We start from the raw sequence: 27500 nt of genomic DNA, 5'->3' as shown, positions 1-27500 counted from the left end.
TCAGTTTTGGCCATAGGAAGTGCTTGACAACAGTTGTTGTTGGTCAGCATAACCAGTTTTTACTACAGTCTCTCCTGAAGGGTTGTTGGATGATGAATGGGTCCATCAAAAAGTTTGGAAATAGATGTTTGGTCCCTTGACAGAGCTCCTTAAAATCACTCACAAAAAACCAAAAAAAGGTGCAAAAAAACCAAACAAAAAAAAACAGACCAAGTAGACTTCTGTGGTGCTTGTGATCCTTTGTGCAGCTTCAGCCATTGGACAATTCTCAATGATTTAGCTACAAGTACAGGAGCCAAGAGCACAAAAGCATTTTCATCTCTCTAAATATTCTGGAAGAACGTCCAGAAACTATGGAAAATGTAAGACAGTTTTAAACTCTTGCCTTATACTTTTATTCTTTCTTGGGCAGCATCTGTTGTGAACAACTGTGATCTCAGAGTTTGGCTCGTAGCTGTCATACATAAATATGATCAACCACCCCTAAAAATATACAGCTCACCTTTTGCCGTTCGAGTTCAGACTATATTTGGAAATGTACAGTTCAGTGTCTTCAGGTTCTTTCTATATCTCCGTGACTCTTGTTTGTTCCACCAGTTTTCGAATAGTTTTAGCTATTTGTTATGAACCATAAGTGAAGATTGTGGCTGTAAACTGTACTCTGCCACAAAAAAAAGGTTTTGAATTCAACTAACGGCGTAAAAATTGCCTAGATCTTGCTGGAACATTAGTCAGGTGACAGAAGGCTGACTTTGTAACCGTCTTTATGTGGCTCTAAAGGTTCAGGTCTGAGTCCATCACTATACCCAGATTTATCGGTAATAACTGAACCTGTGTTGATTCTATATTATTCCTCTTTAGGTCCAAAGATAACTTCAGTTTTGTTTCTGTTTGTTGGGCTGCAGCACAAGTGCAGATAAGACTGAATAACCCTCACCTATATGTCACCAAAAACAAACCACATAGCAGTCCAGAATGTCTGTTATCGTGTTATTACTGTTACTGAATATTTTGGGATGTGCTCGTCCACATCCCAAAATATTCAGGTCCCATGGAAACGAGGCATGCTGCAGATTCACCATGCTCAGTAAGCGTGTCCATGCGTGTGCTCCTATTTTAGTATTTGCATTTTTTGCAGGGTTTCCATTGTCATGTGTTGCATTTTATAAAGACTTTATGTAAGAAAATGAGATTATCTTATGAAATATAGTTTCACATGCTCATTCAAAACCCAAAAGTTTTAATTCCCTTTAAGTTTTAATTACCAAGAGAAAAAGGCGCGGAATGCAAAGACACAGACATGAGACACTTCAAACTTTTATTCATGAGTAGAACATTTTTAATCATGTCTCATTTTCCTTCCACTTCACAACCATGTGCTACTACAGTACAGTCAGATAGAAACGTTTTACCCGCTGTTTGTGGTTAAAGCTGCAGTAATAAACTTTTATAAAAAAAAATAAAAAAAATTTGTTTTTGAAATTATCATCAAGTCATGACAGTATGGTATTAGACAGATAATCTGTGAAAAAATAAATCAAGTTCCTCTGCCTTCTCCCAGTGCTAACTAGAAACAACCAATCACAGCCAGTAGGCGGGCCTTAGCCCCTTCTCCTGGCTCTGATTGGTTGTTTTTTGGTTGCGGTGCATTTCTTCAGACGGCTGTAAAAGCACGCTGAGGAGGTGGAGGAACTCCATCATGTTATACTGTCACAACCTGGTGAGAGTTTTAACAAATATACATATAAAAAAACCCTTTTTTTTAAAGAAAAGTTGCAAACTGCAGCTTTAAACAGTGTGAACACTTTCGTAAGGCGCTGTATATTCTCACTTTCACACTGAAGACAATTTGTTGCCCCAGTTTCACCTCTTATGTGATGCCGATAATCTCTTATCTCCAGCTTCTGATCTGAGTGTGTCACCACACACACACAGACACACGCACATGCACACACACACACACACACACACACACACACACACACACACACAAGCATACACACACCACAGCGTGACAAGGAGCAACAAAACTGCAATCAAATCCTTATTTTAGGTTGAAACAGATCTCACTTCTTCCTTCTCCTCTCACCTCTCCTTTCTCTCTGCTGTACCTCAGGCTCCTTGTTTTGCCTTCTTTGCCAACACAACTCATCCATTTTGAACAAAAGGCGGACCAAAAGCCCTCACGGTTTATTTCTGGGGCTAAAAGAAAGAGAAAGAACAGAATGGTTTCTGGTGAAAGGACCGTTCTGTGTGAATCCTCATGGTTTGATTGAAGTGAGCCCTCATTCTTTTGAGCTTATGGTCTCTATAGTGATGAGGAGGCAGCTGGGGATGAATAGGAGAAGGTGAACAGACTGGCCAGATGACAAAAGGAGCAATAATTGTGACCCGAAGTCGAAGCGGGTTGGTCCTTTTCAGCTCAGCAGAGGTAAATAAGTTCTCACAGAACAGAAACGTCCGTCTAGTTGAAAGAAAAAGAAAACCAATATTTCCTTCTTACTTTTACAGATAAGAGAATATTTGACACCTTTAACGACTACTGTGTTTTGCTTTGGTTTTTAAAGTTTTTTTGTTTTTTCTTAAAATTACACTGAGAAAATGACTTAGATATATTGAATTAATTGATCACAAACAATCAAACTTGTCCAAGTAAATTTATTCTGTTATGTTTAACAAACGTAAATAAATAAAGTTTGACAAACTGAATTTGATGACACATGACAAATTGTTTTTTTAAGTTGGAGCTCAATTCACCCCCCCCCCAACATATTTAAAACCTAAAGATTTGCCTTCAAATAATGAATTTTATTCATTTTACATGCAAGTGAAATGCCAACACACAGGCCAGTGTTGGGAGGTTTGATACAAGATTTAGACCTGATAACAGGGAGAAACCTGTTATTTTTATAGTTAGTTATAATTCAGTTTAAGTTAAGTGAATATTTTGTGTTCTTTTTCTCCAGACACATTCCACAGTGGGCCAATCCTCAGTCCTGCTGTAAACTCAACTTCCTCATCGATGCCAATATTCCAGCGGAACAAAGCAAGAAGCAAAGTAAGCTAATGATTTTTTTTTTTTTGAAAGCACTTTTTCAGTTGTGAAAGTTAAACTTTCATCAGCTGTTGCACATCAGATAACTAAAATTCTCCATTTTCATTCTGAATGAAGGGCGAATGTGTTGGAACATCTGTTTCTCTGCCGTACCATAAAACCAAAGACTGCTGTCGGTCATTTTTCCTCTGAGTTGCTATGATTTGATTTGATTCGGAGCCATAAAGCGCCATATTTCGTAAAAGTCAACCGACTCCAGGATTTTAAATGAGGTCTTCAGAGAATAATGTACGATAAAATAAAATGAAGCATAATATTTTAAAATTGAGTCCATAATTTACTAAATGAAATAAATATTAGTTAAGCACATGTGAAGACGTTGCCTCACATGTGTGATCGTCAATTTGAAAATACCTGTGGACCACAAATGGCTTTTTTTTTTTTATTAAAAATGTATCATACTTTATATTTTCTGTATTTGTATTGATTGTATATTTATTAATATATTACAACTGAAACTGGTATTTTAATGAAATATATTTTTATGTCAAAAAATTGACATGTTCTACACTTTTTTGATCAGTTCTCTATTTTCTAAAAAAAATTTAAAAATATTTTTGACTCTTTAAAGATACTTCCTGTATTCAGTCATGTTTATTTTTTTAGGGCCCCAAGTCTGCTATTGGGTAAAATGCACTTTTTTTTATTGTGATCCTGATTAATATTACGTTATCAAAATGAAATCAAAACATTTCGGTAATAAGACATAAATACTTTGGATTGGGTCCAGCTTTTCCATTTTTTGAATTTTCTGTGTTTCTTTTAAAAAGGGACAATTATCTCCTTTTACAGGATTTTACGATAACTTTAATTGGAGAGAGACGGTATTTCTGGACAAATAATCCTCAAGTGGACAATCTCTAGAGAGAAATAAAATCTGTTGTTCAGGAGGCAGAGGACTGAACCAAGCTGTCCTTGTAAAGAAAAACAGTAAAATGCCAAACATCTCGTTGAAAGTGGCTTGCCAAGAAATTCTTGAATACAGTTAAAGGTGAAAAGATGTCAAATCACTGATATTATGTAGTTCCTCTGAGGAAAAGAGAGATGTCAGGAACCTTGTGAGAAAGGACAGGATCCAAAACATAAAGCTGTGAGAAGAATCAGAAAAAAAAAAAAACTTAATTAAACTGTTTCTGTTTTATACACACACACACACACACACACACACACACACACACACACACACACACACACACACACACACACACACACACACACACCAGGGCTCTAGAGAGCAACCAGTCTGGTTGGAAAAGCTACTTGATTTCTCAGTAATGCATCTAAACACTGGATATCTCCCTGTGGTTCATCGACAGACAAACATCAGGCCCATATTGTGGTCTAAACCAATCAGAAATAGTGATTGGCCTTGGTCCAGTGGTTAATGTGCGTGTCTACATTGTGTGCTGTAGTCGGACGTAAACAAATTTACTTAATGGAAACACGCCAATGTAGAAAAAAAAATCATTTTTGATAAGTTTTGTGTGCTAGAATGAGGTGATCTTTACGATGTCTCATAACTGCAATGGAAACATTGTTTTTACATCACACAAGTCACGAATCAACATGACTCATGATGCTGTTACTGCTGGCGGAAAAGACGACAGGAAGTTGTTGGAGGATGTCCGATTTAACAATTTATTACGTGAACAAACTTATTCATGTGTGATTTTAATTGTGTTTCTTATTTAACACTGCAACTGCAAAATTGTGTTTTTTTGACATTAGCAGAACATGAACAAAGTTTTGCCCACATTTGTAGTGCAAACACAGCTAATGATGGGAGTAACATAAACGGCATTGCTACCGCCGTTACTTCTTCCAGCAGCAATTAATCCAACAAATTCCTTTCTCTGTCGCAACAATGACTTTTGTGCTGGTGCACCTAAGGAACGTAGCTAGGCACAGTGTAAGAAGTTACTCTAGCATCCTGCATGACTTTTTTGTACACACACTCCATCATTCAGCACAGAACAAACTGAATAACCAGCACTAAGACTGATTCCGATCAGTTAAATCCGATGTAAAGAAGAGGTGTTTCCCATTCTTAGTTTCTGTTGCCAGGTTTAAGTGCAGTGGTGACCTTATGACCTCCACTCCACCGTGCAAGGGCTTAAACACAATTCAAACAAAGTGACACATTTCAAGGACTTGCATAATTAAGTCATAAGCAGTCACTGAACCATAAGATGGGTGCAAATGCAAGACTGGTGTGGGAAAACAGACGGCCCTGGATGTTTGCACACGGGGGGGGGGGTCGTCTCACACTGACATGAATGGAAAGTGACTGACTGTGTTGTGTGTTGAGAAAAGACTGAGGATTAAAGGCCAGTACATGTTGGATGTCATTAGTTTGTGATCGTTTTAGGTTAAAAATGAACTTTCTGGAAGTGAAGTCATGCTTTACTCTGTCGATGCTTGTGAATCTATTGATGCAACATTGGTTCATTTCCTAGGTCAGGTCAAAAGGGCAGTTCCTTGTTCAGTATCTTGAATGGTTGCTGGTGATTTTACTCCTTTTGAATTTTTAACTCTTTTATAGTATTTCAGAACTCTACCCCGGTACGTTTTGTGCCCCAGCGTGTCATTAGATGCATTTCCAATCACTGTAGAACTGTACAAATTAAAGTTACGATAATGGCCAACATGGCAATTTTGAAAAAAAAAAAACTAAACATTTTTGATACGTTTTTGCTTATGAGGTAGCTTTTCAGCTGTATAGAAATAGATTAATTTTGCAAAACTGCAATGGAAATATTTTTTATTCGAATTACATGAGTGAAGTAAGTAATCTTAGGGAGATTATAATCTATTCATCTAAGTCTAACATGTATTGTTTTCAATATATAAGGTGTATTTGACTTAACTTGTCTCCTACAGACAATAAGAGAACCTGAAACTGCTCAGTTCTAAGTTGTTGTTGAGTTTCAAACTTACAGGTGAAATTTGAACCCAGTCTGACCTCAATTACAAGTCAGTCTAACTACTCACCAAAACATCAGGGTAGTCTGCATATGGCTTCAGCATGCACTCAACTTTTCATTAGAGACAGAAGCCTCACTTGGAACAGTCAGATAACTGAAGTCTGCTTGTACAATGTACCACTGGTTCTGTTTGGAATCAAAGTCATTTTGAAATGGATTGAATTAATGAACTATTGTCCCTTACATGACAAGTGACTACTCTGAATAAAATAATGCAACTCTAATATTGGTGAATAGTAAAGGAGAGAGGATGTTAATTATTCACTGTTGGTCTCCTAGTTGCTGCAAAAAATATTGCCTTGAATCTTTGTCTTTTTAAATGCATAAGTGACATACCTAAAATGCAAACCAAACACTGCAATTCTCATTACTAATACGTAGCACTGCATCCTGAAATGTCCTTGTTACTGTGCAGCTTTGTTTTTTTTTTTTTTGGTCTTATTTAATTTGCACACTCTCTCCCTGCCTCTACACCTTCTAATGCTGCATTGCACATCTTTTATTTGCTCAGAGCAAACAGTTGTTCTCTTTGTTTGAGACATGTCGCAAGAAAATAAATCTGAATTAATGTGTGCAATGTAACATGTGCGGATGCGGAACAGAGGAAGTGAAATGTCCTTGCTAACCGTTAGGATTGCTGGATCTTTTTCTGCTCAGCACAACAAATAATTCTGTTTTTTTTTTAAGTGAATCCCTTTAAATAAATCAGTCCTGATTCCTTCATTTGTGACTTTGATTCAGTTATTTTTTTACTTAGTAAAAGGAAATCTTCAGGAAAAAAAGTTACATTAAAATGCAAATAAGACTCTAAAGATATTTTAGAAGGTTTATACCATTTTAGCTCATTTATGTCACATTATGTTACTTTTTATTTTAGAGTGGATGTAAGAGAATGAAACCAGAAGAATTGGTGTGGTCATTTGTGTGTGGGTCGATCAGCGGGGGAAAGTTTGGTGGTTGTATTTACACTTCAATTGCCAAACCAAAAAAAGTTTTATGTAAAATGAACTTTTCTTGTGATTTACATCATGCTATAATGTTATTCCCTCATCAAAAACGTACCTGAAGTGTTACTTTGATTCTTCCATGTGTGTTTGAGAAACCCTTGAGTCTCCCATGGAAACCATTCCAAAAACGCCTGGGTGGACCTAGCTCCGCCTTCAAAGACGAAGCTCCTCCTCAGGGCTGCAGCTGCCTCACACAGACTTCTTCCCTAGCGAGCACCAGGTGGAGTTGCACATCTGAAAACGTTGCTAAAGGGTTAATGCAGGAGCAATGCTGTGACTTCCGGAAGGCGGAGCTTCAGAAAAATGAGAAGTTTTTAAAGAGACAGAGGCCCAATTTCCAGGCATTAAATTATGAAATCAACTTTCTTTTTTTTATAGCAGCTGACACTAACAGTTACTTGATTGTGCCATAAAATGGCACTACATCCCTGGAATATACAGAATACTGCCCCTTTAAAGTTACAGCTGGCTTTAGGTGCTGTACCCTTCAGCCACCACAGGGGAGCAGTAAGGAGACGGGCGCTGCTAAAAGCAAATAGATTTGCTACAAAATAATCAAACTTTGTCGTGTGTTATTTAAAAAATTCTAACACTGAATGTCTTTAGCAACTTTAATGTTAAATCCCCACAAAAACTACAGGATAACGCCTCATTCCTGCATATCCGGCGCATATGTGCATTCTTGTGTACGTGTGCAATTCCGCTGTCGATAATAGAATCTTAATTGGCTGATTAGGGAGGATTAAGGTCATTGATTGGATAGAGCTCAGGGCTCACCTGCTGTTCCCCACATCTAATTGGCCGGCTATGTAACATATCAATGAGTGGCTGGGAGCTGCGGCAGACAAGTGTTCACACATTCACACGCCGACCGCTGAAAGGAACGCACTGATATGGATAAAGAGACTAGCAGGAGATGAGGGATGGGAGTTAGGAACAGAGAAGGCGGGATCACGGGTTTTCATCCATGTGTCTGCATCTCTCTGGATGACAAAATAAAACAGTCTGTCAATCACCAGGCTGGGTGAAAATATGTCTGAGTGCCCAGAGTGTGTGTTTGGTAATAACAGTGACTACCGTTTGTCAGCATGCACACACTCGCACTTGGGCTATGTGTGTGTATGTGTGTGAAATATGATGACTGCTGCGACAGGATGTGGAAGATGACACCAATGATTGACATTAATTTGTCCTTCCGTTTACATGAGTGGGTATGGATTTTGTGAAAGTTGGCGTTAAATCGACTGCATGATTTTAATTCGAAGAGTCGTCTGTGAATTTTTAAAAAAATTTTTGGACAAATACAGATTTAATGTGCAAAGGCACATGTCAAATGGGGCAGTATGATGTAAAATGAACATTTTTGAGCTATACATCATGTTATTATGTTATTCCCTCATCATTAACATTCCTAGAGTTTTGCTAAGATTCTTACATGAATGTTCGAGAAATCCTTTAATCTCCCGTGGCAACCATTCAGCTGTGCCAAACGCCTGGAGGGACCTAGCCCCGCCTTCGTAGACGAAGCTGCTGTTCACAAAGCAGCTCTACCCTGCGACTCCCCCACTCAGCTCATTCAGAGTAGCCAGCACCAATTAGCAAACACCTGGTGGAACTGCATATATACAAGCTACTTCTCGATGAAACGCTGGTAAAAACATTATTAAACACTTGACATTGTGATGACTTCCTGTAGGCGGAGTTTCAGAAAGAGCAGGAGATTCTTAAAGAGACAAAGGCTCAATTTCAAAAAGATCATTGTAAGTGTCGTATGTGAGATATACAGCATTTTTATAACAACTGAAGGTAACACAGTTATTTGATTGTGCCATTAGCTAGGTACTATGTGTTTGCCTTGAGTGTGTTTTCCTCAAATGAATCACTGAAATCTACTTGATTTATGAAACGGGCCACAATGGGAGGGGTTTGGAATTGCCTCCTTGGCAGCAACAGTCTGTGTGACTACTAAGGGAAACCCGGATGATGAAGAATTACCATTAGTGCAGAAAATGCTCTCTATTGCTGTGGGAGGCTGGCACACATCATTTTTACGGCCATGCACACAATGTGTTTTCAAAAGTCGAACTAAAACGACTGATGCATGTGGAGGTATTAAGACCTCTCTAGGTTTTTCACATATTGTCTCCTTGCAACCACAGGCCTCAGTGCTTTTTATTGCGATTTGTGATACATAAAGCACTGCATATTTTGAACATGAAAAAAATGGTACATAGTTACAAATGCAACTGAAAAATGATACATTGCAAAAATGCAAAATCTTACCAAGTATATTTTTAGCCTGGTTTCTAGGGCAAATATCTTAGTACACATGAAATAAGATAAAACTAACTTAAAAGTAACTTTTTAGCAAGATATAGGATATTGTTTTAAATCCATACCTTGACACTGAGGAAAAAGTACTTGTTCCACCGGAGGATTATTTCACTCATAACATGGGCAAAATGTTTTATTATAAGAGAAATAGTATGCTACTTTTGCACTAAAATCTAGACTAAAACGTTGACACTTCTATTGAGTATTGAGTATGTGGTTCTTTCAATAATCAATCATGATTCATTCTATTAGTTCTTTCAGCCCTTATGAAAACAATTTCAAAACAAGTATCAATTACTATTTCTTAAAATGGAAGAGCGACTCCTCCTCTGCTCTGCCGGCAAAAAATATGTTTCCAGTTTACAGACATACTGCTGTAGAGCGCAGGAGAAAATTGTTCTGTGGTCTAAGGAATCCAAGCGTGAAACTCTTTCAGATAATCACGGACGGTGTGACCTTGTCGCTAAGCATGAGAAGGACAATCAAGCATCGGCGCACTGCTAAAAAGCAAGAATCCGCGCCATCTTAAAAGCACAATAAACTGTGAACAATAAATGCAAATTCTGAAGCCAGATATATCCTCATCCAGATGATGTCTGTTCCAGGGAAGTATCTTTTTCTTTTTCTTCTCTCTGCATAAAAATGTTCAAACCACACTTTTTTTTTTGTACACAGATGGAAATCAAAGTGCGCAGCTCAGAAGGATGCTTCAAGCTGCCTCAGACTTTAGATGAACAGAAATATTACCACTCTGTTCTCTAGCCCTATTTGAACAGAAAGATGAAATAGTCTGTTAGCTGATAAATGTGAGCTCCAGATGATTAGAACCATCATCAAGGACCGTGTTCAAGCTCTTACTTACATACACGGATACATGCGCACACACACAGCACCTGTAGACGTATTTACTTGGGTCTTTTGCTCAGCGGTTGTGTCATACAGGGTGAGAGGACAAGTCTTACTCAGCACTTTAGCCACAGCCCATTAATGCACACGCACACACAAGTGCACATGCACACATACACTCACACACATTTCAGAGAGCCGCTGTCACGCCCTGCTCTGCCAGCTGGTCCAGCAGAAGGAGGTTTACACAGGCAGATGAATGTCCGGTTCAAACCCTGGAAGTTCTGTGTTCAGATTCACTGTAACAAGAAAAGTCCCTAAATTATTAAACAGCTGGAAATGGAATACATGTGTGGGAGAATAATAACACCGGTTATGAAAGAAAGTGTGTTTAACCGCATTTTTATTACAAATTCACACAAATTCACACAAATCACACCTGAGGGGAGTGAAATCTCAGCATCAGGCCTGTGGTCTAAAAACAGCTTCCAAAGACAATTTAAGTTGAGAAGACAGATTATGGTGATTGGCTAATTTGAAATTCTAGCTAAATTCACACGTCTTGCCTAATTGTTCATTTAGAGCAGCGGTGGTTCTGGCAGCAACAGGTCAGGTCAAAGGGTGAAGGTCAACCCACAATTCAGCAAACACTTAAGATGCAAACCACTTATGCATTCATATCAAAGCACGCTAAAGGACATGCAAAGTAACACATTTCAGAGCTGGAACCATAACCACACATTTTTTACTTTCACACCGGTCCATTCCTACTGTGAAACGTAGATCAGAACTCACTACATGCTTTGAGATTGTACCTCATAAAGTGGCCAATGAGTGTTACTAAGAAGCGTATACAAAAACAGTTAAGATATCACTCACCGGCCATGTCATATGAGTAGTTGCAGTTTGTGTTAATTTTTAAATGAGAAGTATTATGTAAAGTCAACATTTTTGCACTTCACATCATGTTATAATGTTATTCCCTCATCACAAATATAATTAGCTTGTTGCCTTGATTCTTTCATGCATGTTTGAGAAATCCTTTAATCTCCCATGGCAACCACTCAGCTGTGCAAAACACCTGAGTGGAGCTTCTGCCTCCCAGAGCAGTCCTCCCCGCAACTCCTTCAGACTAGCCAGCAGCAATTAGCAAACATCTGGTGGAACTGCACCATCAGTTGAAATCATTACAGGAAATCCCTCTCAGTAAAACATTGGTAAAGGGTTAATAAAGGAGGCATGTTGTGATGACTTCCTGAAGGGGGAGTTTCAGAAAGAGCAGGAGTTTCTTAAAGAGACCCAGTTTGGAAGCTTGTGTATATATATATATATATATATATATATATATATATATATATATATATATATATATATATATATATATATATATATATGACATTTTTATAACAACTAAAGTTAACAGTTACTTTCTTGTGCTACAAAATGGCTCTACGTCCCTGGAAAATACATAATACTGACCTTTTAATCATCTTTAATCAGTTATCTTCTTATGAGGTTAATTGCTTTTCTCATTTTTGCAAGTGCATCTTTTGTAAACCACAACATGCTCTTCTCTGACTGAAAAACAACTTATTTTATCCTTAGCTAAACTGGAATTACAGTGTCCTGTTTTTGGATTAGAAAATAAAGCAGCTGTTTCTAAAAGCCTCCCAGAATTGACTCAACAAAAAAGAGAGAAAGAGAAATAGCACGATTCAGATTCAAATTTCTAAGCTTTGGGACTTTTTTGTCATTAATGTGATACTAATTAACAACCTAATTTCTAATTTTGTCTGGCTCATTGTAAATTTGATGAGCCTATAAAAGTCACTGATAATTGCACAGGGCATATTTGTGTTCATGTTTGCATGTGTTATGTGCATTCAGACTGAAAATAGCACAGCAATTAAAAAGCAACACAGGGGGTTTGCTGGTGTTGTTGCCGCTTTACATTCTTTGAAGATTAACTGGGATTCGCCGATTCTGGTGTGGCTCTGTGTAAAAGTTGCTTGAAAGCACTGACAGAAATAATGCTTCTTTACTTCAAAGAAAAACTGGGAGAAAATGCCAACAAACCTATTTCTGATGAACCAACAAATGCATCAAAGAGAAAATTAATTCATTGTTGAAGTGGGTCCAACCATGTACTTCATTAAAGATCAGTAGAACTAGATCATATTTCTTTAATACATATATGTTTGGTTTTATTCTAGTGCAACTACAGCTTTACTTTGATTTGATCCGATTGTTTTATAGAGTTGAACCCAGATGTTTACATACACTAAATGCAAAGACATTTTTTTCTCACTGAGCCAGGTTACCAAAATAATTTACATTTACTAAAGACATCCCTTAACAGTTTCTCACTATAGTTTTTTTGTTTGTAAATTTTGACCCATTTCTCCTTACAGGCAAAGAATGAATTAAGGATGTATTTGTCAATTAATTAGTTCATTTTAAGTTAATTGATCTTATTAAACGATGATTGAGTGACCACTTTCTTCAAAGCTTTTATCTTGCATGAAAAGGGACGACTTTCTTTCCATGACATAATAATAGGTTAATATGTTGAATAAAAAAAAATGTAATTTTGACATTATTTCCTGTCACCTGTATTAAATACTGACTGGATAAACAGAACATTTTGGGTTTTCTCACATTATTAAACTTAGACATATTTACAAAATGTCTGTTTGTGAATGGAAAAATATGAGTGATGAGTGTTTGTATTTCAAAATGGAATCGCATGAAGTGCTTTTTGTAGCAAACAGCAGATTCTGTTTAGACCATTTCTCTGATATGACCCTGCCATCTTTATTTCTGTATCAACTGGCCCTCTTCTGGATGGTGGACAAACTACAACAGTGAAAGAAGGTCTAAGTCAACGTTATTAGTCCATTGATTGGAACAAATTTTAATCTAATAAGCCATTAATTAACAGTTAATTGTAAGTTGATTAATTGTTTGCATCCCTTGTGTAAATGATTCAGGTTTAGACGTGTTTCATCTTTACTGACATATCTTCTAGAGGGTTGAGATCAGGGCTCAGTGCTGGCCTATCCAAACATTAACTTTGTTGTCTTGTAGCAACTTTGGGTCAATTTAGATACACAAATAAATGCTAAAGATTGTTTGGTTTTTTTTTAAAGAACTCAAAGCCTTGTGTTATTTTTCCCATTAATTTGGCACTAATTTATGTTGGTCTATCATGTAGAACCCCAATTAAAAAGTACATTTTCGAATTTACAGCAACTAAATAAAAAGAGATTCAAATGTTATAATACAGCCACGAGGCAAAATTATTGTCCTTTTACTTGTGTGCACTTGAAGGCATTAACATCAGCCTTTCTTGTTACTGTATTTTATTTATAGTTTTTGAGTTACATTTAGCAGCATGAACTGACCAAACACCCCTTCCTAAATATTAATGAAAACAACCCATTTATATCCACAACCAAATGCTCGATCTCCAAACACTATAAAGTGGGAAAGCACACACTTTCCCCCCTTTAAAAAACCCATGACTATAAACCGCAACAAGCCACTTTACATATCCAGTTGACAGACGTTTGCAAATGTGAGCCTCTGAAGACTGCCAGCTGCAGAATTAGGAGAAAACATCACTTGTACACTACGTGGAAAGTCTATTTACGCTCACTGTTAGGGTATCTGAGGTTCTTCAAAAATCCATGTACATCGTACTGCAGCCTGGAGGTGTAGTCAAAGCCCTCTTTATACTGTTAATCAAGTTGCCTGTACAGAACAAGATGGTATTTCATCCACAACACTTCCATCTTCTCCAAAGGAAAATGACTTCTAGTTCTGAGTAAATGGGAGCAGTGACACGGATAAAACAATGTTTGGTCATTAGGGATTATTTCAACATTTGTCGCATCTGTACTCTTAATGATCGCTCATTTTTTCCCCCTGCTTTGTAAAACAGTCAATGCACTGCGGGATTCGAGCCTCACATTGTATAAATGTCACTGACCATTAATCAGAATGCAATTGTAATTGTTTTCTTAATTATGGTCGCATGCTTTATTAACTCTACTTGACCTTTTGTCGGAGCCGGTCGTTTATGCGCAAACATTCAATGTGTGTTTTTATGATCGTTCAGTCTCAGACCAACTTCAGCACCAGCCATGTTTTTTCCCTGTTTGGCTCTCTCTCCGTTCCCCTCTCGTCTCTCTGAGCGCTGGCTAATAGTTGAGTCATACCCCATGCTGTCTGCTTAGGTTTAAAGGTCCTACATGTACCAATGTGCACATTATTTTCCCTTAGATGCACTCCCTAGCAGGAATTCTTGCCCAAAGGATTATTTCTGTGAACTATAGAATGAAATTGAGACTGTAAAAATTGCTCGGCATTCAATGTAATTGAAAGCTGAACCTTGGCTGCTGTGGTTACGTTTTGCTGATATTATGTTTGATATCAGAAGCTCTATTGTTGCAGAGGCTTAGGAAACAGAAGGAGTTATCAGCAGAAAACGTCAGTAGTGGGTTTCTACAGTTGTTAAAGATTTTGGTGCCCATTTGCAAAAATAGATAAGGGAAATTATGTTTGAAATATCAGTTTTTATATCCCACACGCATGATTGTAAAGTTTAAAAACAATCAATGGGAACCCTTATCTTTATTTTATAAATCATGTCTTTTAAAAAAAGACAATATTTCTGTAATCTTGGAGTTGGATTGATTATATTTGTTCCCAGATACAGAAAACCAATCAGTGACCAGGACAACGGCTGACGAAAAGCATGGAGGTCCTAATGTAGTGACGCTGTGTGCTCCAGCCGTTTGGGCAACCACACATTTTAGTGTTTATGGGAAGAATTACTGGGAAATAAATACTTTATCCATCTCAGAGGGGAACAGATTTACCTTTTCAGCAGTTCAAAAGCACAGAAATACAAATAAACATCTAAACTGTATCATATACTGGCTATTATGTGGGTTTGTGTTAAATTAAGCATCATTATTAAGGCGTCTAGTGGCTAAGAGGTGGACTCTGAAGAGTATTTGAATTCCTCTTTGAAGGTTATATGTACTGTATTTAACATTAGGTAACAGAAAACAAATAGATGGAGTGCATCTCCTAATGAACATATTTAACCCCAAAGTGTTTCATGTCTGTTGCTTTAAAGCATGTTTAGAAGTGCATGCAATAGTTGGTAAGACAAAAAAACAACAACTCTGTTTAGATTCAACAGTATGCTTCATTCTTTCAAGTTCTGCCCCTCTGTGCACTGGCAATGAAAGTTTGATAGGACATGCATGAAGGAGAAACATTATATCAAAGACAGGTGGTTTGTCAGTCAGATCAAGTCCTGGCACTTGCAGGTTTGCACAGTTCGTATCTTTTGCTAACCAAAACAAACTGACTAGCACGGCGCCTTTGATCACCTGAAGTCCATAACCGTCTTTGTGAAGACAGAAGATGCAGAAAAGCTGCTCAGCCAGCAGCTAGGAGCACTGGGGCCATCCACCAGGGGGCCTCTGTGTTTTTGTGAAACCACTAATTTGATTGAGTAAAAGTTATATAACCTAAAACGGACAATGATGAGTATTTGTATGCTTAAATATTTACTGGGTACAAAATTCAACTATTTTTTGCGTTTGGTTTTCTGAAGTTGCTTGACCCACATGCATGAACGCTCTCAGGAGACCGGGAGAAGGTTTTTAAAGATTTATTGAGTACAGTGCAGTGAATAATGACGTCAGAGTGGTTTTCACCCTGAGGGATTCTGAAACTCAGGGCAGCACCAGCTGTAGGAGGAGGGCAGAGACAGTGAGAGGACAAAATTCAACGGGAACGTGAAGAGGAAGGTGAGAGGTGTGGAACGCCGGGCGGGGGGGCAGTAAATGCAGTCTGGGGAGAAGTGGTCAGTGTGGACTTTTCAGAGGTGCATCATTGGGAGCCAGAGAGCTTGGCAGGAGACAGGAAGTTTGGAGGGCAGACAGGAAGTTGAGATATGAGGATGCCAGAGAAGGTGTAGTTGTAGGTGGCCTTGGCAGGAGACCCAGCAGTACAGAAAGCTTCAATCTCAGCTCAAGGAAATCTGGAACACAGAGAATACTCACAAGGAACTCGGAGGACTTGGTTTGTTGGTAGGTTAACAATCAAGCAACAAAGAACTGGCAGCCAACTCCTCACATTGCCTGGGAAATGGACTGACGAATCACAGGCCTGCAACAGCACAAATGTTCAGCACCACCTTCAAAGAGGCCAACAGTTTCCTAGTGACCTCTAATGGAGAACCGGGAAATAAAAACAGAAAACCTCCCAACAGCAAATCCAGCATTTGCAAGGAATACTCTGGATGAGGAAGACCTGAATAGTGGTGTGGTTCATTTTCATAAACTTTATCAAGTTGCAAGCGCAGACACAGAGTGTGTGCCAGAAGATGTGTGTGGGATGAAAATGAAGATACCACACGATTCTTTGTTCACAAAGATATACGTCCTCACATCAGTCTCACTGCGCGCTCAACACAAAACTCCAAAAGCACAACAAGCAGTGAGGCTTTTATACTTTATGTATACATTGGTATATTCATAACTCAGCCATGGTGCTAGCGCTCATATTCTATCAGCCAATCAGAGGAGACGTCAGCGTCTTATTCAAATGTTGGAGCAAGAAGCCCCTTATACTTGGGAGCGGCTACGTACGCAGCGTTTTGGGGAACTTGTAGTCGGCCATTTTACAGAAGACCTATGAATTCAACATGTTGGAATGACTCAAAACTTTTATGAACTGTGTGAAGCTGTGAGAACTCTGGTGGAGCCAGCTGAATATTGTATGAACAATAACAAAAACAAACCATCATCCTACTACTTCCTGTCATCTTCTTTATCATTTTTGCCAATAGTAACATCAGCCTGGTGATCATTTGACTTGTGATGTGAAAAAATTGTTTCTGTTGAAGTTTTGCAAAACACATCTATTTAGATAGAGATGAAAAACCATTTCATCCTCTTGTGAATCTTTCTTTTTAAAGTTTTTTCAAATTAGCATTTTCCATTATATTTATTTGCGTAATTTCAAGTTGAACAATTCTATGTTTAATGGAAACTCAGTTTCTACCTGGCTATGACAGCACATCACATCACTGAAAGTTGGAAAACTTGTGAATATTAAATAAGGGTCGTCGCTTTGATTCTTATGTAATAAAAACGTCTGTCACAATATGATTTATCTTTGTTTCTTCTACTTAAAATAATAGCTTTATTGAGCACAAATTTTGTTCTCTAAACAAAAAGATATAGAACTCATTTATCAAATGAAGATGTTTTATTTTAGGATTAAATCACTGCTGCCCTCTGATTAATCAGATTAAAAATTGTAATCATTTGACAGTCCTAGTTAAAGCCCCTGCTGTAGATCTTTACCCTTGCAGAGAAGCTCAAGGGATCATGGGAGTTTGCTGAGTCAGATCTTCACAGGGCTTCTCAAACGTATCCCACAAGGCAGTGGAGCTGAGATCCTAAAGCAGAAGAGAAATCTCCTGTGATCTGTAAATTCTCCTTCGCCAGTGGCGCCTCAGGCTTTTTACATTTCTTTACTTTGAATGCTTTTTTTCCCCTTTCTGTTTTTCATGTTTTATTTTTATTTATTTATTTACATTTGTGTGAATGTGCATGTCCGTCTTTCACTTTCCACTTGTTTTCACTCTAGTACTGTATGTTTCCGTGGGGCTGGTGATCTGTGCTGCCTGCAGCCTACACCTGCAATGCTGTGAAAATTTTCTAAATATATTTTTTTTTCTATAATTTACAGATAATGGGATAGATGCTCCACTTTTAGAATCCTTTAAAAAGCTGATTAAAATTCTGTTCATTTCACTTTTTGCCTTCTTTGCTGTAAACTGCCCGGCTGAACTGTCTGGTGAGATAAAGCAGCTTTGATGTGGCGAGTTGGACTGAATGAAGTCAGAGATGAAGGAGGTTCGTATTAAGATCTGTTGGAAGGCAGTTCTATGAAGACATGTACATTTTAAAATGAGAGGGAACGACATCATTAATATTAAGTACAACAGTAGCTGCAATTCCATTACAAATGTGAACAAAACTGTCAATATTCTACTAAAGTCGAAAAAATATGCACTTTGCACGTCGTGTTTCCGTTAAATAAGAAATACTGTTGCTGGTGGGAGAGACATTTCAGAAACAGAAAAAATGTAAGCAAGCCAATCTAATTTTTCGTCATGGGGCCCAAGATTCCTTGTGGCGCCCCTGGTTAAATATACTGCTCAAAAAAATAAAGGGAACATTTCACTTTAATTTTGTGTGTGGCTCCAAATCCAGGCCTCCATTGGTTAATAAATTTGATTTCCATTGATGATTTTTGTGTGATTTTGTCAGCACATTCAACTTTGTACAGAACAAAGTATTCAATGAGAATATTTCATTCATTCAGATCTAGGATGTTTTATTTGAGGGTTCCCTTTATTTTTTTGAGCAGTGTATATTAGTGCCATTAAATTAAAAATATGCCTGTGATAATTAAGAAATGTTTTACATAATTTTTTATAGTTGGAAAATAATTCCTAATTTTTTTGTTGTAAAAAGAATAAGATATAAAGGAATTATTTTTTATTATTATTTTGGTGAAAATAACTGGTATTCTTACTGGAGCACATGAGAGGCTGAGTATAATAAAACATTACCAAGTTCTCACAGAAAATCCAAAGAACTAGTAACTACAGCACAGATTACCAAGGTGGATTGAATTAAGCTTTTTTTTTTTTTTGCCAGTGAAGTTCTTCTACAATGTGTCTAATTGAGTAATTTGTTGATTTTGTGTAATGCCGTGTGTGGCGCAGCGATGAGCCAGAATGTCTTCCCATGCTCTGAAATCGGAGCCAACCTCCCTTATTTAGTTCCTTGAATCCTTTTGTTCACTAATTTCGCTCTGGGTGCATCGGAGCACTGTGCTGCAGGTGGCGGTTCGTCGTCTGGCTTTTACAAAATGAGGATTTACAAAAAGCTTGACTGACGGGGGGGAGCCCAGCTGGGTTTCTGCTGAAAAACCGGAATGTTTTTTGTCATGTAGACTTGTTCCAAGTGTGACTCTGTAAGTAAAGCAATCCCACTGAAATAATATCAGGTAGACATATTTGAAGCCAACGACCAGGGGTGTCAAACTCATTTTCATTTCGGGCCACATCGAGATCATAATGTTCTTAAAAGGGCCAGTTGTGGAAGAATTTATTGATAAAACCCATTAAGAAACTGTTAACAATATTAACAAATAGCTGTGTATTTGATAAGCTCTTCTTTAAATTAAATAGTATAGAACATCCAGGTTGTCATGATTATTTTTGATTTTTTTTTTTGCAATCAAAATCACTTATTTTGTGGTGCCAATTTAGAAATATTTGCAAGGAATTTGTAATATTTGCATTTATTTATGAACATGTGACCTTTTGTTTCCTGCCACATTGACCACAGACTGGAGAATCCAGTAAGGCTGAGGCAGCAGAGGAGTAAAAGGAAGAAATCCTGCCACCTGCAGGTGGGAGTTGGTATCAGTAAGACCTAATGTTTTTGATCACTTTTGCAAAAAAATAAATAAAAATTTTTAATAAATTCACAACTACTGTATGTAGATTTTGTGTAAATTTCCATGATCAAGGAATCACAAAAAACTGGAGGGACTGATTGGTGTAATTTATGGCCACATAAAAAGCTCCGGCAGACCACATTTGGTCCCCTGGGCCTCGAGTTTGACACGTGTGTTAGACTATAGAGAAGGCTTTCTTAGCATGAAGTAAAGCTAAGGAAAAAAAAGCCTTCTCGCTTTGAAGTTTCAAAGTTGTCAGGAGCCACAGTGGAAAACATAACTCACATCTGTTGAGGGTTCCAGCAGTTGTGAAAAAAATTATATAAATATGTATTTATTCTTTTTCAGCTGAGGTGTTGGACTGAAGCAAGTCATTTCGGTCTCCTTTGTGTCATCCTGCGTCTGTCGTGTTTCCACCAGGGGATCTGTCATTAACTGCGTTTCCATTAACCATAGAATTGTAAAAATTGAAATTATGAAAATAAAAAATCTCAGGTTTTACAATAGGTTTTCATGCTAGGATGAGGTGGTTTTCAACATTTCGTTCACATCAGATGTAGGAACAGGATCTAGTGAATATGTGGCAGGGCTTGGGTTTCTGGATCTGGTCGACTATCATTGAAAAAGAGCATAAAGGAGGAGGAGCTTTGTCCTGGAGGGCGGGGCTAGGTCCACCCAGTCGTTTTGTATAGCTGAATGGTTGCCATGGGATTAAAGGATTTCTCAAACATGTATGAAAGGTGTGTTTTTGATGAGGGGATAACATTATAACATGATGTAACGCTAAAAGAATCATCTTTACATACTAATTCTGCCCCTTTAAGAACATTGAAGGTAAGAAAATGAGAAAAAGCTGAAGGTACAGGACTGCTTTCAGGAGAATATAAGCCTTTTTTTTCTGGCATAAGAGAACGTCTGGAGGCTGCAGGCCTCAGGGGTGAACGTGTGCGTGTCTGTGGTGTTGTTAAGGTTTATGCCACACTTCTTGTTGAAGCCTTTGAGCTGACGTACACAGAGGCTCATTTACAGCTACTCAGAGCAGCGAAAAGACTAGACAAACACGGCCTGGAACAGGGAAGACGTTCTACGGTACAGCTGCTCGGCGCGCGCTCACCCACCCACCCTTTGTGTTTGTGTGAATCCTCTGTGTTCTGGCCTTATTTAGGCTCATTTACAATAAACAGATGAGTTAGAAATTCTGTTTATGTGGTGTCTGGAGGGGAGGAGGGGTGCGGGTGGAGACGTGGGAAAGATGAAGAGAAGAAGCAGAGAGGCTCCATGCATACAATAATCTATTTATCAATTCCCAATCCTGTTCCTTTTCCCCTCAACCTATTTTCTCCTCCTCCTGTTTCTCCTCCTCTCTCTACTGGCCTACTTGCTTATCCTCTTGCACTTTACATTCATCTTAACAACACTTTGTCTTCTCTTTGCCTGCTGCACAGTTTTTCTTCTCTTCTTCTTTCCCTTCTTTTAATTTCTGTTTGATTGCCCATCTTTTCTGGTACAATAAGACACAGTAGAGACGACTGGCTTCCTCTATCTTATTCCTTTTATTACTACATCAGAACACGTGCCTGCATGAATGTGTTTGTGTGCGCGAGAAGCGACTGGGACAATACAAAGGCTTTAATAACTACGGAGTTGTTGTTCTCTGCAGAGCTCTGCTGCAAAGCTTTAATTAATGTCTAAATATAGACCTTTAAATAAATGCTTACAGGCTGATTTGGAGAAATATGTGGCAATTTCCTGTAGGCATATTGCTTAATTAAAAATGTATTTTTGGGAATTCACATCATGTCAGAAAACTGGAACCAGAGAAAAAGAGAGAGAATGACATCGGAAATCTGAAACGGAAAACTAAACCAGATCAAGTGAGTCAGCTGTGAAAAGTCTTCAGTTCACATCAGCAATATCAGTTCTGGTGTTTGGAAATGATACTGAAATCCATGTTTTGTGATTTATTTTCCTCCTCAAATGAACTTGATCTGGTTCAAAGTTTCAAATGTGTCTTGAGAGGAAACATTCTGCAGAGAGCATCAGTAGTTGCATTTCTATTGGCCGTAAAATTGGCATTTTGAAAATAAATTCGCTCAATGGAAACACGACAATTCTCGTTTTTTGATAAAAGGTTTTGCCACTTGGATGAGGCTGGTTTTGGCCGTTTTAAAAATGTTGCAAAACTGCAATGGAATCACTTTTTTCACATCACATGATCAACAACAGGATGTTACTACAGGTGCAAACCATGAAGAAGACAACGACAGGAAGTAGTTGAAGGATGATGGCGCAGCATGATATTTAATGACTTATTGCATGAACAAACTTATTCACTGCATGTCTTATTTAATCGAAACACCGCAACTGTGAAATTATGTTTTTTATGACAAAGTTTTGTGCACATTTGTAATGAAGAACATTTATGTATCTATGTTGCTGTTCTTGTGCCCCAAAAACATTCACACAAGAAAAAAAGAAGCAAAACTTTGCATTTCATAAATCATCAGGACTTTGATGTTAGATTCAATTCTCTAAGCTAAAGTTGTTGACAGAATTTGTAGCCCTTTCATCATGAAAATGTTCTTATTTAAAAGCATTTTCCAATGCTGTTAAAAGTTTGGAGTACCAAAAAGGCACTGTGGATTTTTGGAGCAGCCATTCTGCTCCTCCAGACTAGCAGCAACAATTAGCAAAAACCTGATTGAACTGCACACCTGCTTTACTTATCATACAAACTACTTCTCAGGGGTATGAACACTGTTAAAGGCTCCATGGAGAAACGTTGTGATAACGTGCTGAAGGAGGAGCATCAGAAAGAGCAGGAGCTTCTTAAAGAGACAGAGGCCCAATTTCAAGGCATCAAATTCCTGAGACAAATTTCTTTAAGTAATTTTTCACAGTCAGTATTTTTATAACAAGTGAAGGTGACAGTAACTTGATTGTGCTGTGAAATGGGCCAGTGTGCTTGGAAAATACGTAATATATTGCCTCTAATGTTCAAAACTGCGTTAAAGTGCTGCACATACACAGAAACTTCATAAGTGACAGATTCTGAACTCACACACTTGGCATTGTCAAGCAGCGGTTTAGATATCCGGTTGAACCTAATTTTCCCTGCTGATGTGCCAAACCTGGAACTTGCATGAATAAAAGTAAAATAGAAAGGCTATTTTCTACAATTTCCTGAAAACCCACAAAGCACATGAAAGAATAACAAATGATGTCCTATTCTGCCTCTCACCACTAACGTAGCTTTCACACTAGAGAAGGCCTTGTAACACATTCGCACACATTTGAAAAAGTGTAATTTGTGATTTGTGTGTCGAAGTTAAAGGGCTTTTAACCCGGGACGCCTCAGAACGTCCACTCAGGCGCCACTAATTTACAACAACTCCTCTGAGCTTCACCACCAGCCACATCATGGCAGGCAAAAGCAGACAAGTCATTCCCACCGACGTAACCCAATTTATTTTCTCAAACTAAAAATGGAATTTGGGAAGAATGAGCAGCAAATGTTGGTGACCTGTTGTTCAGCCTAACCTTAAGATCCTGAAATGAGGTTTTAATAAGTGCAGAATTTTTTTTATAGGATAAAAAAATGAAACCAGTTTACCTTATCCATGTTTATATGCTAATGTTAGCACTGTAACACAGTTAGCTGCAACAGGAAGCAGAAGGTCTTCACATATCTAAGACCATATCTTACATTGTGCGTGTGTGTGTGTGTGTGTGTGTGTGTGTGTGTGTGTGTGACCTATTCTGATTGGAAGGCTGTGACCAGGTCCTGTGTTTCTTGATATGGCATCATAAGCTTCTTTTCTCCTTTCATTTGTATATTTAACAACCTTTCATCATCATTCTGGACAAACATTTTCTACTAATTCATTATAATAATATGAAAAAAAAACTCTGCTGGATGAATCGACATCAATTATAAATTCTTAGCAAAGACTCTCCATCGATCACTAATGTGTGTTTGATCAGCAGCACCTGGCTGCTACTTGCAGGCAGTTTTTACTACACGTGTTCACTAATTCAACTTTGTTTGTCTTGAGTGCTAAATATAGGGTGTGTTATGTAAGATGGTGTTCCTTCAAGGCTCTGTTTACCTCATTTTGTGACCTACTAGATCTTACAATGCTTTTTGTCACGGTAAAGCCATGAGACACAGATCTGAACGTTAACCGAGAGGAGCTGCTGCTGCCACAACCCGCTATGCCACACTGGCATCCCTGAATCTTTAAAATGTCAAAGTGTTTCTGACACCACAGCATCCATCTATGTGTCAAAGTGCACAAATGTATATATATAACATATATATTTAAATAGTAATAGTAATCTGCCCCTCCAGACTAGCCAGCAGCAAATAGCAGACATATGAACATCTGATGGAACGGCATTGAGCTTCTTCTCAGTGTAACGCTGGTAAAAACGTTATTAAAGGGTTAATAGAGGAGTCATTTTGTGATGACTTCGTGAAGGCGGAGTTTCAGAAAGAGAAGGAGCTTCTTAAAGAGACAGAGACCCAGTTTCAGAGCATTGAATCACATAGTCAATTTCTTTCAAGTGGCTATAAAATGGCACTTTGTACCTGGAAAATTAAATAATACTACCCCTTTAAAATAAAAATAGATCATTGCTTATTAAAGTTTGTATTGAAACTTACTCAGATTATAAAGAATATTTTCCAATGCATTTATGCTGCGTATGTATACACAATATTCTATATAAGAGTTTAAAAAAGCCAATGATGCTTTTCTACTTGTTTTTTGCCACATTTGGAAAGGTTCACAATTTGAGCCGCTGCAGCTGCTCAGCCGATGCGGGTTCTCTCTTTCGGGGCAGTTGGAGGGGTTAGAGAGGCACGGCGACAGAGGGAGAGGTCTGTGTGTTTCAGCTGATCCACTTCCTCCCTGATGTTGGCTCGCATTTGTCTTGGCTAGAAACCGAGCACGGCGCTGGAATACTGATGACTGTACCGCATCTCGCCCCTTCATCCCGCTTTCTCTCTACCTCTCTCTCATCTTCACCTCCGCCATTAATCCTTCCTCCACACATACTCTACATTCTGTCTGCTCAACTGATTTCCTGCCTCATGTTGTTCATCCCCCCTCTTTCGCTCGCTCTCCAAAAGCAGCTGCACTTTGTCGACCCAAATTTCCCCTCCACTCCTTCTCTCCTCTCCTTCCACATCCATCCTTCCCAATCTGACCTCACTCTCTCCGCTGCCACTCAGTCTATAAGTTACCAGCTGAATTGTCCAGCTCAATTTCGCACCCTGTTGCCTTTTTTTTTTTGACCCATGTTCTACAAATTCTTCGCTCTTGCCTATAGCCATCAGCTTTCCTGATGCTTCCCGGTCCTGCGGTTTGACTCCCTTCTTTGGTCTCCCAGTTGTTACCTTGTAATTTTGTTTCCTCCTCCTGATTTCTTTCTGCAGAGAATAATTTGCTTCCTGTTCTATGTGGGTTGTGGCTGATGAGATGTGAAGTCAGGTTCACCTGAAGTTATGAAGTTATGATCATAAAACAAATTCTATGTGTGATTCTCGGAAGCGTGGACGAACACGCCAGTTAGAAATACGAATCTTTCAGTGTCTAACAATTTGACTCGATTCCATTTGAACATTTATTTAAAACAGTTCCAGAAGGTTCCATGCTGTATCAAATAGTTTTTTTGGCCATATCAAAGTAGATCTATTTCACTGAATTGCTATGGAAACACTTCATTTTCGCATCAGATGAGTCACATGATCAACAACTGGATGTTACTACTGGGGAAAACCACAAAGAAGATGACAGGAAGTGGTAGGAGGATGATGGTTTGTTTTTTATTCAGCTGGCTCCACCAGAGCTCTCTCAGCATCATACAGCTCAACCACCTTATTCAGGTGATTTTAATTTAATTTCTTACTTAATGGAAACATCGCAATAATAAAATTGTGTTTCTTTGACCTTAACAGAATATCAACAAATATTTGCACACATTTGTAATTTAAACGCAGCTCCTGACTTGATGTAGTCAGCTGAAGAGATAACTTCTTTGTCAATATGAATAACAATACAGATTTGACTGAACTGTTTGATATCTAAGATCCAATTGAAATGTATCTAATTGACTTTAAATCTATCTGCATGTCTGAATTGAATTGTCTTTTCCTGTAAAGCGCCCTCAGGTGATATTTGTTGTGAACTGGTGCTCTCTATAAATGAACTTAACTGAATCAACGTGCAATCCAAAAGTATAAGAATGGTTTATTTGTGCTACAAACATTAAATAGTCCTGTCAGGGTGATTGGAATTGAAATACACATCACTCTCACTGCCCTCAAATTTGCCTCCTCTCCTCAGCCAGGACTTCTCTGTGTCCAGCTTCTCTCACTTCCTGATTGAAAAAAAAAAGACGTGATTTATGAAAGATGTCATCGGTATTAGCGCAGAGGCACCGAGGAGCAGAACATCTCACCACACTCCGAGGTGACATCAATTTATCATCTGATGACCAGCGCTCTGCTGTAATGGAGCGGGCGATGGACAGAGCATGTCCCCATTCATTTGAGCATCTCTGTCTCTTAAACTGATTCACCGACTGAGTGTGTGATGGACCGATTTATTGTCGTGGCTTGTACCTTTTAGAAGCCAACCGAAAAAAATAAAAATAAAAACATAGGAAGGCAAAGTAAAGTCAGTATTCAACATGAAGTCAATTATCTGAAGAGAGCCGTTTGCTTCGGATGAGGTTTGTCAGCAGACCGTCTTTCAGCTGGTCTTCCCTTCTCATTTCGCCACAGAGGAGCCATAAGGTTTTCTCACTCAGAGCTAATTTCTACCCTCTCTGTGTTTAACGAGCATCTGCGGCGCTGCAGTCGATGGTTCCTCTGATGAGCGAGAACTCATTTGTTTTTTCATCGTTTGCTTTCTGGAGGACTTCAAAGTTGGGAGTGCTGATAGATTTTCAATAGGACGGAGTGGCAGCAGTAGATCTTCACAGTAAGCAGGCATGATGAAGGAGGACACAGTTCCAAAATGTCAAATCCACACCGAGCTCACAGAGGAAGGCAGAACTTAGAAAGGCCAAGAGCTCATTGTGAATGGTGGATAGCAAATTAAAACTAAAGAAAGGCTCCTAATGGGTTCAGATTTTTGAAACAAGTTTTAGGTCTTTAAAAAGTATGACTCAAGTTTTAGGAACTAAGTTTGAGGAGTTATCCTGCTAGTCACCTTAAATAAACATCTGTGAAATTAAGTACTAAGATTGCCTCCCTGATACTTAAATGTATTTTCATTGACTATAAAATTGCACAAAAAATTATGAAAAATAATTCGCTCAATGGAAACATGGCAATTATATTTAAAAAATCACTTTATTGATAAAAGATTTTGGCACTAAGACTGCAACTGGAACACTTGATCAACAACTTGATGTTACTACTGGTGGGAACGACAAAGAAGATGACAGGAAGTGGTAGGAGGAGATATTTTTTAACGACTTAACAGTGGGAACAAATTGATTCACGTTCTCATTTAGTGGAAACACCACAATAGCAAAATTGTGTTTTGTTCAGTTTTTTTTTTTTTTTTTTTTTTTTTTTTTTTAAGGAAAAAAAAAAATTTTGGGCCACTTTTTTTATGAAAACACCACTTCTCTCTC

At 38.2% G+C, this 27500-nt stretch overlaps 1 protein-coding gene across 1 annotated transcript in view; it reads left to right on the top strand.

The window, feature by feature from the left end:
- Positions 1–27500, top strand: part of LOC106948705 (protein ELFN1-like) — a 146407-nt gene that overhangs the window by 53198 nt on the left and 65709 nt on the right. The window contains exon 2 of the mRNA XM_015034545.1: positions 2967–3058. The gene's annotated coding sequence lies outside the window, so the exon portion shown is untranslated. The remainder of the gene's footprint in view (positions 1–2966; positions 3059–27500) is intronic.

Source organism: Poecilia latipinna, unplaced genomic scaffold (assembly GCF_001443285.1).
Source record: "Poecilia latipinna isolate Pla-1442-1.1 unplaced genomic scaffold, P_latipinna-1.0 Scaffold303, whole genome shotgun sequence".
In the NCBI taxonomy this organism is placed as follows: Eukaryota; Metazoa; Chordata; class Actinopteri; order Cyprinodontiformes; family Poeciliidae; genus Poecilia; species Poecilia latipinna.
This window is presented reverse-complemented; position numbering and strand designations above follow the sequence as displayed.